Raw genomic sequence first — 14823 nt, forward strand, 5'->3', positions numbered from 1 at the left:
ACAAATTTGGAGTATCGATCAGAAACAATGGACTTAGGTACCCCTTGAAGCCTGATTACTTCCTTCTTATACAAGGGGACCAATTCTAAAGCTGAATTGGTGGTCTTCATGGGAATAAAGTGCGCATACTTAGTCAAGCGATCCACTACCACCCAAATAGCATCCCTGCCCCGAGGAGAACGAGGTAAGCCCACCACAAAATCCATGGTGATATGCTCCCACTTCCACTCCGGAATTTCCAGTGGCTTCAGCAAACCTGCAGGCCTCTTATGCTCAGCCTTCACGCGCTGACATACTTCACAAGCGGCCACGTACTTATAAACGTCAACCTTCATCCGCTTCCACCAGAAGTTTTGCTTCAGATCTCGGTACATTTTGGTTTCACCAGGGTGAATGGTGTAAGGCGTTTTATGAGCTTCTCTCAAGATATCCATCTTCACCTCTGATTTCTGAGGCACACAAAGGCGACCCCTGAAATGAACCAAATCATTCTCATCAATAGAGAACTCCCGGGGTTTACCATCGCCAACCCTCTTTCGAGCTTCCTGCAATAAACGATCCTGCTGCTGAGCCGCACGCACTCTCTCCATGAGGGAAGATTGAATAAGCATACGAGTCTCCTCACTAGCGGTGCCGACATAGCACAAAGTGACCCCCAAACGGTCCAGATCAGCAATCAACTGCAAGGCCACTTTTGGAACCCCGGACCTGCTAAGGGCATCAGCCACCACATTTGCCTTCCCCGTGTGATAATGAATAGACAAATCATAATCTTTAATCAATTCGAGCCACCAACGCTGCCTCAAATTCAGCTCCTTCTGAGTGAAAATATACTTGAGACTTTTATGATCGGTGTAAATGTCACAAGCCTCGCCATAAAGATAATGCCTCCACGACTTTAGAGCAAAAACCACCGCGGCCAATTCGAGATCATGAGTTGGATAATTCCCCTCATGCTTCCTCAACTGCCTTGAGCCATAAGCAATCACTCTGCCTTCCTGCATCAACACACAGCCAAGACCAATTCACGAAGCATCCGTATAAACTGTGAAACGCTTACCGCTCTCAGGCAAAGCTAGGATAGGGGCGTCCACCAACTTGCTCTTCAATGTCTGATAACTGACCTCGCAATCACTGGACCAGACGAAGAGAACACCCTTCTCCAAGAGTCTAGTCAAAGGCTTAGCAATGCTGGAAAAATTTGGTACGAAGCACCGATAATATCCAGTGAGCCCCAAGAAACTTCGGATTTCAGAGACACTAGAGGGTCTCTTCCACTCCACCACAGTTGCAACATTCTTGGGATCAACTGCAATGCCCTGCTGATTAATCACATGCCCCAGGAAAGCCACTTCGGACAGCCAAAAGGCACACTTCTTCAACTTGCCATAAAACTGATTCTTCCTTAGGGCACCCAGAACGAGACGGAGATGATGCTCATGCTCAGCCTCAGTCTTTGAATAAATCAGAATATCATCCAGGAACACGACCACAAAGTCATCCAATAACTCATGCAACATCCTATTCATTGCTTCCATAAAAGCAGCAGAGGCATTAGTTAAGCCAAAAGACATGACTATGAACTCATAATGCCCATACCTGGTGCAAAAAGCGGTCTTCTCAATATCCTCCTTACGAATCCTCAATTGATGATAACCAGAGTTCAAATCAATTTTGAAGAACACCTCGGCACCCCTCAATTGTTCAAATAGAACCTCAATACGGGGAAGTGGGCATTTATTCTTGATTGTCACTTGATTCAAAGCGCGATAATCCACACTTAGCCGCTTGCTTTTATCCTTCTTCTCAACAAACAATACTGGAGAAGCCCATGGAGACCTACTAGGCCTAATGAAACCCTTAGCCAGCAGATCATCCAATTGCCGCTTCAATTCAACCTGCTCCTTTGGGGCCATCCGATACGGGGCCTTATAAATAGGCTACGTACCCGGGATCAGCTTGATCTCAAAAGCTGCATCGCGCTCCGGAGGAATGCCTGGAAGCTCTGCCGGAAACACATCAGCAAAGTCGCACACCACACGGATGTCCTGTACTCGCAATGCAGCCTCACCCTCCACCACCATGGAGAAAAAGATTCCCGACTTCCTTGACAGGCGATCCGGAAGCAATTGCGCCAACAAGGATAACATGTACTTTGGGGAACTTCCCAAGAATACCACCTCCCTACCCGACAGCGCCTGCAATAACACTGTCTTCCAAAAACAGGATATAACTGCGCGATATTGAGATAACCAATCCATACCCAAGATAACATCGAATGCCCCCAAGGAAATCACAACAAGATTGGCCGAAAAGACCTCATAAGCAAGAATAACGGAACACCCCTAACAAACTGAACAACTACTAATGGATCCATTAGCAGAACTAACCAAAATTGGGTGACCCAATCTCTGCACCGAAAGACCAGCCCGCGACACAAAATCCTCTGAAACAAACGAATAGCTAGCGCCAGAGTAAAAAAGAGCATGGGCCACAAACGAATCAACTGAAATCGTACCTGTCACCACGTCTCCTTGCTCTCTGCCATCCACAGCGGGTAGCACATAAGCTCCGGAAATACCCGCAGAAGAGGAAGCTCCCGGAGTGAAATTAACAGAAGAACCCCACTGAGCCGCTGGGTGAGGTAGACGCGGAGCTCCAAACTAAGATGGCATAGGAGTAGTCGGTGCAGGAGTAGGCGCAGCTAGATACTGAGGAAAACCCTGCACCGGCACGAACTGAGAAGTCCCAAGCACATAAAACTGCTGCGGAGGAAGTGGAACTGAAAATTGCTGCTCAGCTCTTGACATCATGTTGACAGTGCCCTGAGAAGAGGAGGAAGTCACTGGCTCCCATCTGAGCTTCCCATTGGGATTCCTCCTACACACCACATCCTTGTGGTCTTGACTGCAGATTGAACACCTGCCGTTCCACTAGCACTCTACACGGCGATGCGCATCACCACAACGGAATCACACCAGCCCCAGCCTGGGCTTAGGAACAGCCCGAAACCTCTGAGTACTTCCTCCCGAAGCACCCGAGTTAGACGATTTCCCACGGTAGGGATGGTGGCGCTGATGCTGAGACTTGCCCCTCTTGTGGGCTGGACCTCCAGTGTTGCCCCTCCTCGCGTCCTGGCCACGATGCTGATCAACACCCGATGACTTCTGCGACTCCATGGTATACTGGTGTTGCATCTCCACACCCAGTGCTAGCTCCACTGTAGTACGGAAGTCCACCAATGGAAAGGCTCCCAGGGCATGCCTGATGGAAGGTTTCAGGCCCTGACGGAACTGGCTCGCCTTCTCCATCTCATTATAAGCCACATGAGGGACAAAGCAGACCATCTTGTTGAAGCCCACTTCATACTCTGTGGTAGACTTCTTCTCCTGCTTGTAGGACTGCAAATCAATCTTCATTTTCTCCAGGAAGGTGACCGGGTAGAATCTCCTTTCAAACTGCCTGATGAAGACATCCCAAGACAGGACTCCTGGTGAGGAGGAGTGCGCTGCCTGCACGCCTCTCCACCAATTTTGAGCCTCTCCATTCAGCAGCTGTGTGCCAAAGCGAACTCGATCTCCATACACAGCCTCAAAGACATTCATCTCATCCTTCACGTAAGTTAGCCAATCTGCCGCCTTGACCGGAGTACCACTGCCATCAAAAGAATCCAACTTCATGCCCATCCACTGCATCAGAGAAAGACCACTGACTGGAAGAGGTCCCTCGGCCCCGCCACCTAGAGCAGCACCCGTAGGGACAGCGCCCCCGAGCACTCCTCCACCACCAGCACCCTGAGCAGCACCCGCAGGGGCAACAGGAATAGCTTGCCTCAGAATGGCCAACTCCTGCTGCATGGCCTGCATCGCGGCTAACATTGCCGCCGGACTCATCGAGTCCCCACTAGGAACTTGCGGACTACCCCGAGCCCTACGAGGCGGCATAGCTGCAGCCACAGGGATGAGAATAATAAGTAAATAAGATTGACATAGAATCTCTTCAGATAATGTCAAACTAGCTTAGACAATAACATAACATATCAATAGTAAAGCAGAAAACCCAGCCTACATGTGCAGTGTGTCAATTTATTATTACTCCACTTGCTAGGACCTACAGCCTATTGCTCTGATACCAACTGTAACACCCCACTGATCCCACACAATGGATGTTACCAAAAAACCTTCCTACAAAACTTATGCAACACATAGAGAAAGAAAGTATTGCAAAATCTGGCAGCACCTCCCTTGAAAGAAGCATAACAAGGGAAACATAGAGTTTATACAGGATATAAAAGAAAGATAATTGACATAGTATAATCGAGATGCAACGGTAGAAAAGAGCATTCATGACCAGACAAAAGATAGACAACACAGCCCACCAAACTAAACAGTTCAACTACCATGAAAGATTAGAATGTAATAATCCCCTAGACTTGACCCTCCCTGTTAAACATCATTATTAAGCAGTGGTTCCTTTATTTAAAGGTGTGGTGGCCGTGCTGCTATGTCTCTTCTTTCCCAAAGCAAAGATTAGGTGCTTGCATCAGACAATGCAAGAGTGAGATGACACATCTCAACAAGTAAAAGAGCAAACAACAGTTGGACAATGTAAACCAACCGTGCATAAGCAACCACGTGGTTCACAACTTCTATCTTAAATATTAATTTGCAGCAAGTAAGCAAGTAATCAATTATTTAATACCAAGATGAATCACAAAGTAAAGATCCACATCATCCTCATCACCATAATAGGTTCCACACTTCCCCATGAATGCACATGGCTACAGATGCAGTATGACTTCTGCCTTCATACCTCTAAGGATATGAAGCTGCATCATACCCCTTCTCGGTCAACATATGATGCTCATTGTACCGGTACGGTTGGACCATAAGATCGCGACGAAACTTCAATGCAATGGATGATGAATGCATTATGCATGTCAACAACATGAGTTCTTCTCAAATAAAATGTGCTAGACATATACTTCCACCCATTTCATATAATAAACCACATGGGTAACATGATCAAACCATAACCTCCACATGTATAATAAATAAACATGAATAAATTCAAACGACGGTACCCAATTAGGAATATAAATACGAACACAAATGGCACAAACATAATCAAGTATAAGACTCTTCAATTAACAGATGGAATAACCATCACTGTTTTACTTGCCTTCACCGGAAGTTTGGGCAAATCCCTAAGTACGATCCGGAAGTTCACCACCTGTTTTTGACACACAACTTAGTGCACCAATTTCACACAATCAGGCTCATAAACGACGCCGCACCTACGCACAATCTCACACCCCGCCGCGGGTAACATCTCTCCCCACACCCACCAAACTGCAGCAGCTCTGCTTAATAACTTCATAACTTTAAAATTATGACAGCAGTGGTAACAAATAAAAACTCCAGAGGCAACTACATAAAATTCCCCACGAGTTTTGTATACAATTTATAATTAAATTCCAACATCTAATTACCCCAAAATAGCCCACAAGATAAACCCTGTAATCTGTTTTTTTCTCTTTTGGACAGCGACATACCCGGATTCAAACAGCGATATCTTTTAAAATATAATTCTAAATCAAGCGCATAAGTACTCATTGGAAAGATAAGACAAATCCCTACATGATTATCATACTGGTTATCACTAATTACCCACGAAAAATTCCCAGAAACTGCTAATACTACTGTTGTTCACCCACCTGAAAAAATCTGTTTTTTGGACAGCAACATACCCGGATTCAAACAGTGATAACTTTTAAAATATAATTCTAAATCAAGCGCATAAGTACTCATTGGAAAGATAAGACAAAGCCCTACATGATTATCATACTGGTTATCACTAATTAACCCACGAAAATGCCAGAAATCCCTAGAACTACTGCTGTTCACCCACTCACAAAATTCTTGGACAGCACCTCTACCGATTCGCATAGATAAACACATAATCAAATTGATTGCAGCACAAAAACAACAAAAGTTAATCACAGATTCACCTTGGGATCTTCCCTTCCTTCTTCTTTCTTCCTCCCTCCAAACTCCAATTGAGATTGCAACCACACGACGGAGAACCACGCAGGAGGGCTGCACCTTGGAGGAGGGGGGAGAGAATGGAGGCGGCTAGGGTTTTGGGGAGGAAGAAGATGAGAGAGGGGAGTGGGGGCGGCGGCCAAGGCCAAGGCCTAGGGGAGTGGGGGCGGCGGCCAAGGCAGCTGCACAAAGGGGAGGGGGAATTAGGGGGAGGGCGGCTAGGGTTAAGGGGAGACTAATGGGCTGGATCAAGGTTCAAGGCCCAAATTGCCCACGTGACAGCTCCCGACCCTATCACAAGCAACTAACCAAAGAAATTCTACTATCTTACAGGTGAATGTTTTCCACAAATTCCAAATTCCCAAAGCGCATCACCTGAATGAGGAAAAAGAACAAAAAGAATAACCTCCACTTCTCCTCTTTGCAAACCAGGTATCACAACTCCTTCAGACTCCACCAACTAACCGTTATCTATACGAGTTCAAACATACATTCCACAAATTCAATATAAAAGGAACAAGGCCAGACAATCAAGTACATTAAATAAGCAGACGCTCGATGCAGGGCTTGCATCTACGACTAAGCGAGAAAGAGAAAGCAACGGCCGAGGTTACGGTCGAAGAGCGATCACGTTAAGCGAATATAGATTAAAGTACTCTTCTAAACATAATTGTATTAATTTGGCAATCACGTTATGCATAGGATAAAGTCACACTACGTGTTTAATTATTATAAACAATTCAAAGTAAATTTAAAAGGATTGTCGCGTGGCAAAACGCACGACGGCACACGCGAACTAAATTGAGAATAAAATGAGTCGTCGCGCGACGAGGCGCGCAACAAGACATTTGAATTAATTATAGAAAATAACGTCAAGCGTCGCACGACGAAGCGCACGACAACATCCGTCACTTAAACTGAATTTAAAACGAAACGTCACGCGACTAAACGCGCGACGTCACACATTATATAACCTAAACTTAAATTGAATCGTCGCGCGACAAAGCACGCGATGGCACATTAATAAATCCAGATTTAAACTAATTCGTCGTGTGACGAAGCACGCGATGCTGCACGTTAATTAAACTAAGTTCAAAACTAATTAAACTAAAATTTAATCACCGCACGTGAAGGGGCTGCGCGCGCGGGAACGCGTTAGGCGAGCCGCGAGGGGCCACGCTGCCGAAGGCAGGGGCCGCGCGCCGGGGGCTGCGTGCACCGGGGCCAGGGAGGCCGCGCCATAGGGGTCGGGGAGCCGCGCCACCGGGGGCCAGGGAGGCCGCACCGCCGGGGCCAGGGAGACCGCGCCGCGGGGCGCCGAGGGGCCAGGCCGCCAAGACACGCGCGCGAGAGGGGGGGAGAGCAGGGACGCGCATGGTGGGAAGAGAAAGGGAAGGGAGAGGGAAAGAGAGGGAGAGAGAAGGGGGAGGGGGAGGCTCACCTTGGGATCCAAAATCCGGTGATAACCGTCACCGGGTCACTTAAGGCACGAGGTGGGAGAGAGAGGTGGAAGAGAGGGAGAGGGAGTTGTTGCGCGGGAAAAATCAAATGAGAGAGAGAGGGGGAGGGGCGCATGGGGGTTTGGGCGCCAGGGGCGCGCGGGGGCGCACCGGGCTGGGCCGAGCCGGGTTGGGTCAGGTTGGGCTAGGTTGGGTTGGACTAGGTCGCGTCGCGGGTTGAAAACTCACCGCACACTTGACCACTGATCGGAATCCAACTGCGAATCGAAATCCGAAACGAGGCGAGACGAACGCGCGATTAAACACAACATGAGACAATAGAAAAATGCTTCGGCATGATGCAACACCCAAGTCAACTTAGGTTTTTATTTACACGCGATACGGACACCAGTCACTATACTGCTTTGAAAATGGGAATAAGGAGCGAAATAGGAAGAGAAAAGTGAGTAACGCATGAATTTGGTGAGTATTAAAAAAGAAAAAAATTCCACCCCCAAATTCAGGGCGTTACAAACCTACCCCCCTTAAAAGAATCTTGCCCTTGAGATTCAAGGTTGGCCAGCAAAGAGTTCGGAATACTTGGCCATCAGATCATCTTCATGCTTCCATGTTGCTTCTTCCTCAGAGTGGTGCCCCCATCTGATTTTGCACATTCTGATAGTTTTCCTCCGGGTGACCCTATCTACAGTCTCAAGAATCTGCGTTGGCTTCTCTATGTAGGTCAAGTCTTCTTGGACTTCTAGACCTTCCACTGGAAACTGCTCTTCTAGCACACGCGGACACTTCTTCAACTGAGACACATGAAAGACATCATGCACCGCTGACAAACCTTCTGGCAGACTGAGCTGATAGGCCACTTCTACACGCTTTGCGAGAATCTGATATGAACCAACATACTAGGGTGCTAGCTTGCCTTTGACTCCGAATCTTCTGACTCCTCTGATTGGCGATACCTTCAGGTAGACAAAATCTCCGATTTCAAAACTCAGCTCTCTCCTTGTGTCTGCATAACTTCGTTGTCTTGATTGTGCTATCTTCAGGTTCTCCCAAACCATCTTGATGTTCTCTTCAGCTTCGAGCAAAATGTCTGGCCCAAACACTTGCTTTTCTCCAGGCTGATCCCATTGCAACGAAGTTCTACAACTCCTTCCATAAAGCGCCTGAAATGGTGACATCTTCAAGCTGGCGTGGTAACTGTTGTTATAGGAGAACTCTGCATAAGGTAACCTCTTATCCTATACGGACTGATCTTGCAACGCACAGGCTCTCAACATATCTTTGAGTATTTGATTAGTTCTTTCAGTCTGACCGTCTGTCTGCGGATGATATGCTGAACTAAAATTCAGATGTGTACCCAAGGTTTCATGCAATTGCTGCTAGAAATGAGAGGTGAACTGTGTTCCTCTGTCTGACACTATCTTCTTTGGCACACCATGAAGACAAACGATCCGAGATATGTATAGCTCTGCCAATATTGCACTGCTGTAGCTAGTCTTGACAGGTATAAAGTGGGCCGACTTGGTTAAGCGGTCCACCACTACCCAAATGGAATCGTAGCCGACTCGAGTGCGAGGCAATACGACTATGAAGTCCATCCCGATTTCATCCCATTTGCACTAAGGAATTCGCAACGGCTGCAACAACCCAACTGGCTTCTGATGCTCTGCCTTGATCCTCTGACAACTATCACATATGGCCACATGCTCTGCGATCTCCCTTTTCATTCCGTACCACCAAAATTTCTTCTTCAGATCCTGATACATCTTCTCACTTCCAGGGTGTATGGAATAAGCTGTCTCATGAGCTTCCTTGAGGATCAACTCTCGAATAGACTGGACATTGGGAACACACAAACGGTCCTTGAACCATACCACACCTTTTGCATCTTCCTAAAAATCTTTGCCTCTTCCTTCTAGAATCAGTTGTCGGATTTCACCGATCTTCTCATCATTCTTTTGTGCTTCCTTGATTTCCCACTCTAAGGTGGGTTCTAACTCAACTATTACTCCTCGCATGTTATTCAGGAATCCAAGACTCAACCTGTCAAATTCTTTGGCCAACTCATAAGGCATCGGATGAGCGACCATCATATTGACTTAACTTCTCCTGCTTAAAGCATCTGCCAGCACGTTTGCTTTGCCTAGATGGTAATGAATTTCCAATTCATAGTCTTTGATCAATTCTAACCACCTTCGTTGTCTCATATTCAGCTTCGACTGGGTGAATATGTACTTCATACTCTTGTGGTCTGTGTAAACATCACATTTCTGCCCGTACAGATAGTGCCTCCATGTCTTCAGTGCATGAACCACTGCTGCCAACTCTAGGTCATGGATTGGATAATTCTTCTCGTGAACTTTCAGCTGTTGGGACAAGTAAGCCACAACTCTTCCCTCTTGCATCAACATGCATACCAAGCCAGTGTAACAAGCGTCGCAATACACCGAGAAGGGCTTGTGCACATCAGGCAAGACTAAGACAGGCCATGTAGTCAACTTCTCTTTCAGTGCTTCAAAGTCTTCTTGGCACTTCTGGGTCCACTTGAACTCCACTTTGTTTGCTAGCAAAGCTGTCATCGGTTTCGCAATCTTCGAAAATCCTTCAATGAATCACCGATAATATCCGGCCATTTCAATGAAGCTCTTGATTCCTCGAGCATCTATTGACGCTTTCCAGTTTAGAATGTCTGCCACTTTCTTCGGATCCACAACCAATCCATCTTTGTTTATTATGTGACCCAAGAACAGGACTTCATCGATCCAGAACTCGCACTTACTCAACTTTGCATACAGCTGGTGCTCTCGCAATCTCTGCAATATTGTCTTCAAATGATCCACATGCTCCTCCTCACTTTGAGAATATATAAGAATGTCATCAATAAATACCACCACAAACTTGTCGAGATAATCCATGAATACACTGTTCATCAGGTTCATGAAGAAGGCTGGTGCATTCGTTAGGCCAAAATACATAACGGTGAACCCATACAACCCATACTTGGTCATAAATGCCGTCTTCGGAATGTCTGAAGGTCGAATCCTAAGCTGGTGATAACCTGACCTCATATCTATCTTTGAAAACACACTGTCTCCTCTCAGCTGGTCGAACAGATCTTCTATTCTGGGCAAGGGGTACTTATTCTTGATTGTGACCTCATTCAGAGCTCGATAATCGATGCACATCCTCCTAGTACCATCTTTCTTCTCCACGAATAGGACAGGGGTGGCCCAAGGTGAGGTGCTTGGTCTGATGTAACCTTTCTCTGACAGCTCATCTATTTGCTTCTTGAGTTCCACCAACTCGGGTCTAGATACCTTGTAAGCTCTTTTAGAAATGGGGGCGGTGCCAGAAAGAAGCTCTATGGCAAACTCAACTTTTCGCTCAGGTGGCATACCTGGTAAATCTTTTGGAAACACATCCGGAAACTCTGACGCAACCTTGATAGTCTCAAGTGGATCTGCCTCCTTGCTATCAATAGCCATCTGATGACAACCTCCTTTCCTTGGCTTGGGTGAGACTAACTCAGTCACGACTTCTTCTCCTAGTGGAGACACCAACTTAATTGTCCTCTTATCACAGCTGATAACTGCTTGGTACTTATCTAGCCAACTCATCACTAGGATGACATCTATTCCCTGAGTACCCATTACTATGAGGTTAGCGGGAAACTCTATCCCCCTTATTTCCACGCTTACATTCAAGCAAACACTATCGGCTCGAACTTTACCACCGACTGAATCAATTTGAATGGGTGTTGACATGATAGTTATTAGAAGATTATGAGCTTCTACCATGATGCAGTAATAAATGAATGCGTTGCTCCAGTATCAATTAATACTTCTGCAATATGGGAATTGACTGGAAACATACCTACTATCATGCCTGGTGTTTCCTGGAAGGCTTCAGCCTCCAAATGGTTCAGTCTCCCATGGTTATAGCGTGTCTAGACGCGGTTGCCTGCTCCTAGCTGAGTCACATTCTGCTTCGCTGGGGCACTAGGGCCTGACTGCTGCTGGGCTGTCTTCTTTGGACAATGCATCACCCAATGGCCTTGCTCTCCACAATGGAAACATGCTATGCTTCCGCCTTGCACTGTGGCTGCTTGACTGCTCTGGTTGGTTGCTGGGGTAGGGAGGCGAGATGCCTGCTGATTCTGCCTCTGGAACTAACTTCCTCCTGTCTGACTGTTCTGGCGATTCTGTTGTTGGTGCTGGGGGGTACTACCTCTGAAACTGCTGCTGAGGTGGGCGCTGATTCTGCTTGAACTGCTAAGGTGGGTTGCTTGAGAAACGAGGGTGATTGCTGCTTCTAGGCTGAGGTCCACCAATCTTGTGCTTGTGATCCTCAATTTCCTTGCACTTCTTCTCTGTCATGATCGCTCTGTCGATCAGGTGCTGAAATGTGGGGAAGGTATGGTTAATCAGCTGATAGTGTAGGGGATCGACCAAGCCTCTCAAGAAATGATACTGCCTCTTGGCATCTGTGCTGACATCTTCAGGAGCATAGCGGGACAGCCGCAGAAACCTATCTCGGTACTCACTGACAGACATGGGCCCTTGCTTGAGCGCCTGAAATTCCTCTTTCTTCACTGTCATCAGACCTGCTGGAACATGATAGTGATGAAAATTATCTCTGAATTCCTCCCAGATGATGGTGTCGGGATTAGCGTGGGTGGCGAGGTAGGACTCCCACCAAGACTGAGCTGCTCCCCTCAACAGGCGGGGACCATACAAAACTTTCTCTCTATCATCACACTGAGCGGTGTGCAACTCTCGCTCCACAGTACGCAGCCAATATTCAGCATCCATGGGGTCAATAGAGTGAGCGAACACTGGGGGATGACCTATCATGAATTCAGCACGCTTGTCTCTAGGCATCTGAGGCTGAGGGGGGGGGGTTGATGCTGCTGCTGCATAGCGGCCAGAGTCTGACCAATGGCTTGGACTACCTGAGTCTGCATCAAGAACATCTGCTCTATTGTCATCGGGGGCGGTGGTGGCAACTGCTGCTGAGGTGCCTCATCTTGCTGTGCTGGCTGCTCCTGCTGAGCACGCCTTCCTCCTCTGCGCCTGTTGTCTGGCATCTGCAGAATGCAACCACACATCAGAACTGATCTTGCGAAACTTGCAGCATAAGAAAAGAATATAGAATTCTTCCACAATATTAAATAGATGAACATCTTCACTGACTCCCAACACAGACAAGCACAACTTCTTAGATAAAGAGGAAAGTAGAATAAAAAGGCTTCCCAACTAGATAACTAATTTTATTAACATTAACAGGTAAACCAAAGTGCAGGGGATACCCACACTCTAGCAACAGGCATTACAAAGATCCAAATCCATCATAGTCCATCATGACAAACATAAAAACACAGGATAAGCAAACTACCTTGTCTAACTAAAACTAACTAAGAGTAAGACTAAGGCTAAGACTAAGACTTCTATTTTAAACATTAATTACAAGATCCAACGCTGACGATCTATGGTTCTAAATTTATCCTAGTCCTGCAGTCGGGGTTACCATAGGCATGGTGCCCACGCTGAGGTGAGCGGTACGGGTGCTGAGTCCTGACGGGGGCGGGGGAACCATCCTCTAGGTGACGGCACTCCGCGCGCTCAGCCCGCAACTGGGTGATCTCAGCACGATCCCTACTCAGCTCATCTAAAGCATGGTCTAGCTCCGTGTTTAGCACGGCGGCTAGGTTGACTGTGCTGCTCAACCTAGGATTGACCTCGCTGACAGGTGAGACAACCACGCCTCCTGTACTGCCAGATGGACGGCGGGGGTAATACCTCAAGTCAAGACCATCGGCCACCCCACCGAGCACTAGGCAGTAGTGCGAAAGCGCACGCCGTGCGACATCCTGCATGGCCACCTTAGCTGGGTCCCGCTCAGAGATAGAGTAATGCTCTGAGCAGACCTCCACACCCCGGAGACTAGTCTTCGGACGGCGCACCAAACAAGTCGCCTCCCAGCGGTCCGGGTAAACCCAGCGACCGTGCTGGAAGAAAAAACAGCGATACTCGATAGACCAAGTACGCCGATCAAGTGCCTAGCGCAGCAAGGTGTCGAGCGCATCGTGAAAGTGACACCCGCGAGTGGCATCACGAGTGATGGGTCGAGCAACCCATCCCTCCGGCTCCTGCTCCTCTGAAAGGTCGGTGTTGTGGCTCGAGCTACTGTCGTCACCTCTGTCGTTGGGGTCTCCTCCAACAACTACTCTAGTGGCCGGGACGCCCAGTGGTGGTGCAGGGGGCGCCTCTAGCGGGGGCACAGGAGAGCAGCTCCTCACAGACTCTACCTCCTGCTGAGACGAGGAAGAAGAGCCCTGCTGCTCCAACTCCTGTCGTCGACGCTCCTGCTCCTCGTGTAGGCGGTGGTGCAGCCTCTCCAAAATGGCTAGACTGACCAGTCACCGGACGACGAAGCGGACGCTCCGCGAGACGAGAAGGCAAGAAAGGAATGACTGACTTCCGTGCGGTGTGTCTAAGACGAGCCATCTACAAAAGACACCGTAAGCATAAGAGTGAGAACAGAACTAATATGACCAGCAAGTAGACCATAAAAAATTAGGAAATAGAAATAAACAAAATTTTCGGCAAGGTATAATATATATATATAATAGAACATAGATTTGGTCGATATGACCAACTTTTGAAGGGATACCAAAGTCAAGGTGATGATAGGGGTCTATAGTCCTTAGAACGACCATTCTACTCTAGGTTAGCGGTCCTACAGTCAGCACGACTTTGATACCACCTATGTCACACCCGGTTTTAGAAGGCAAACTGAATGTGAACCATGCACGTGCTAGGATCAGCAATTCACGTACACAACAGTTACATAACTGGACATCATCACACATTGCTCAAATAATAACATAAAAGAGGGTAAAATTTGATTACATCATGATGTCCGAGACATCCACATAGTCATTAACAATTATCAAAGTGCGGAAAAGAAACGTAGATACACATAGCCTTCACAGGCAGCCGACTAGGGGTTTACCGCTAACCCACGCCTAGAACTCATCGTACTCTTGGAACTCCTGGAGGTCCTCCTCCATGACTTCGTCTTCTCCTGAGCAGTGGTTGCAACGTGGACAACCTGGGGAGTTTGGTGGGTAAAGCAAGGGTGAGTACACATCAACATACTCAGCAATTGTCCCATTTGGTTGTAGTGGACTAGCTTTATGTGGGGTTAAAGTCCAGCAGTTACTTTTAGTTGGTCAGGTTATTATTACTAGTAGAGAGCCAGGTTTTAGTATTAACCCAAGTTGTTAACCCAAAAGTACCCTTTCCAAATGGAAAGAATAC

This window comes from Zea mays, chromosome 5, assembly GCF_902167145.1.
Source record: "Zea mays cultivar B73 chromosome 5, Zm-B73-REFERENCE-NAM-5.0, whole genome shotgun sequence".
Lineage (NCBI taxonomy): Eukaryota > Viridiplantae > Streptophyta > Magnoliopsida > Poales > Poaceae > Zea > Zea mays.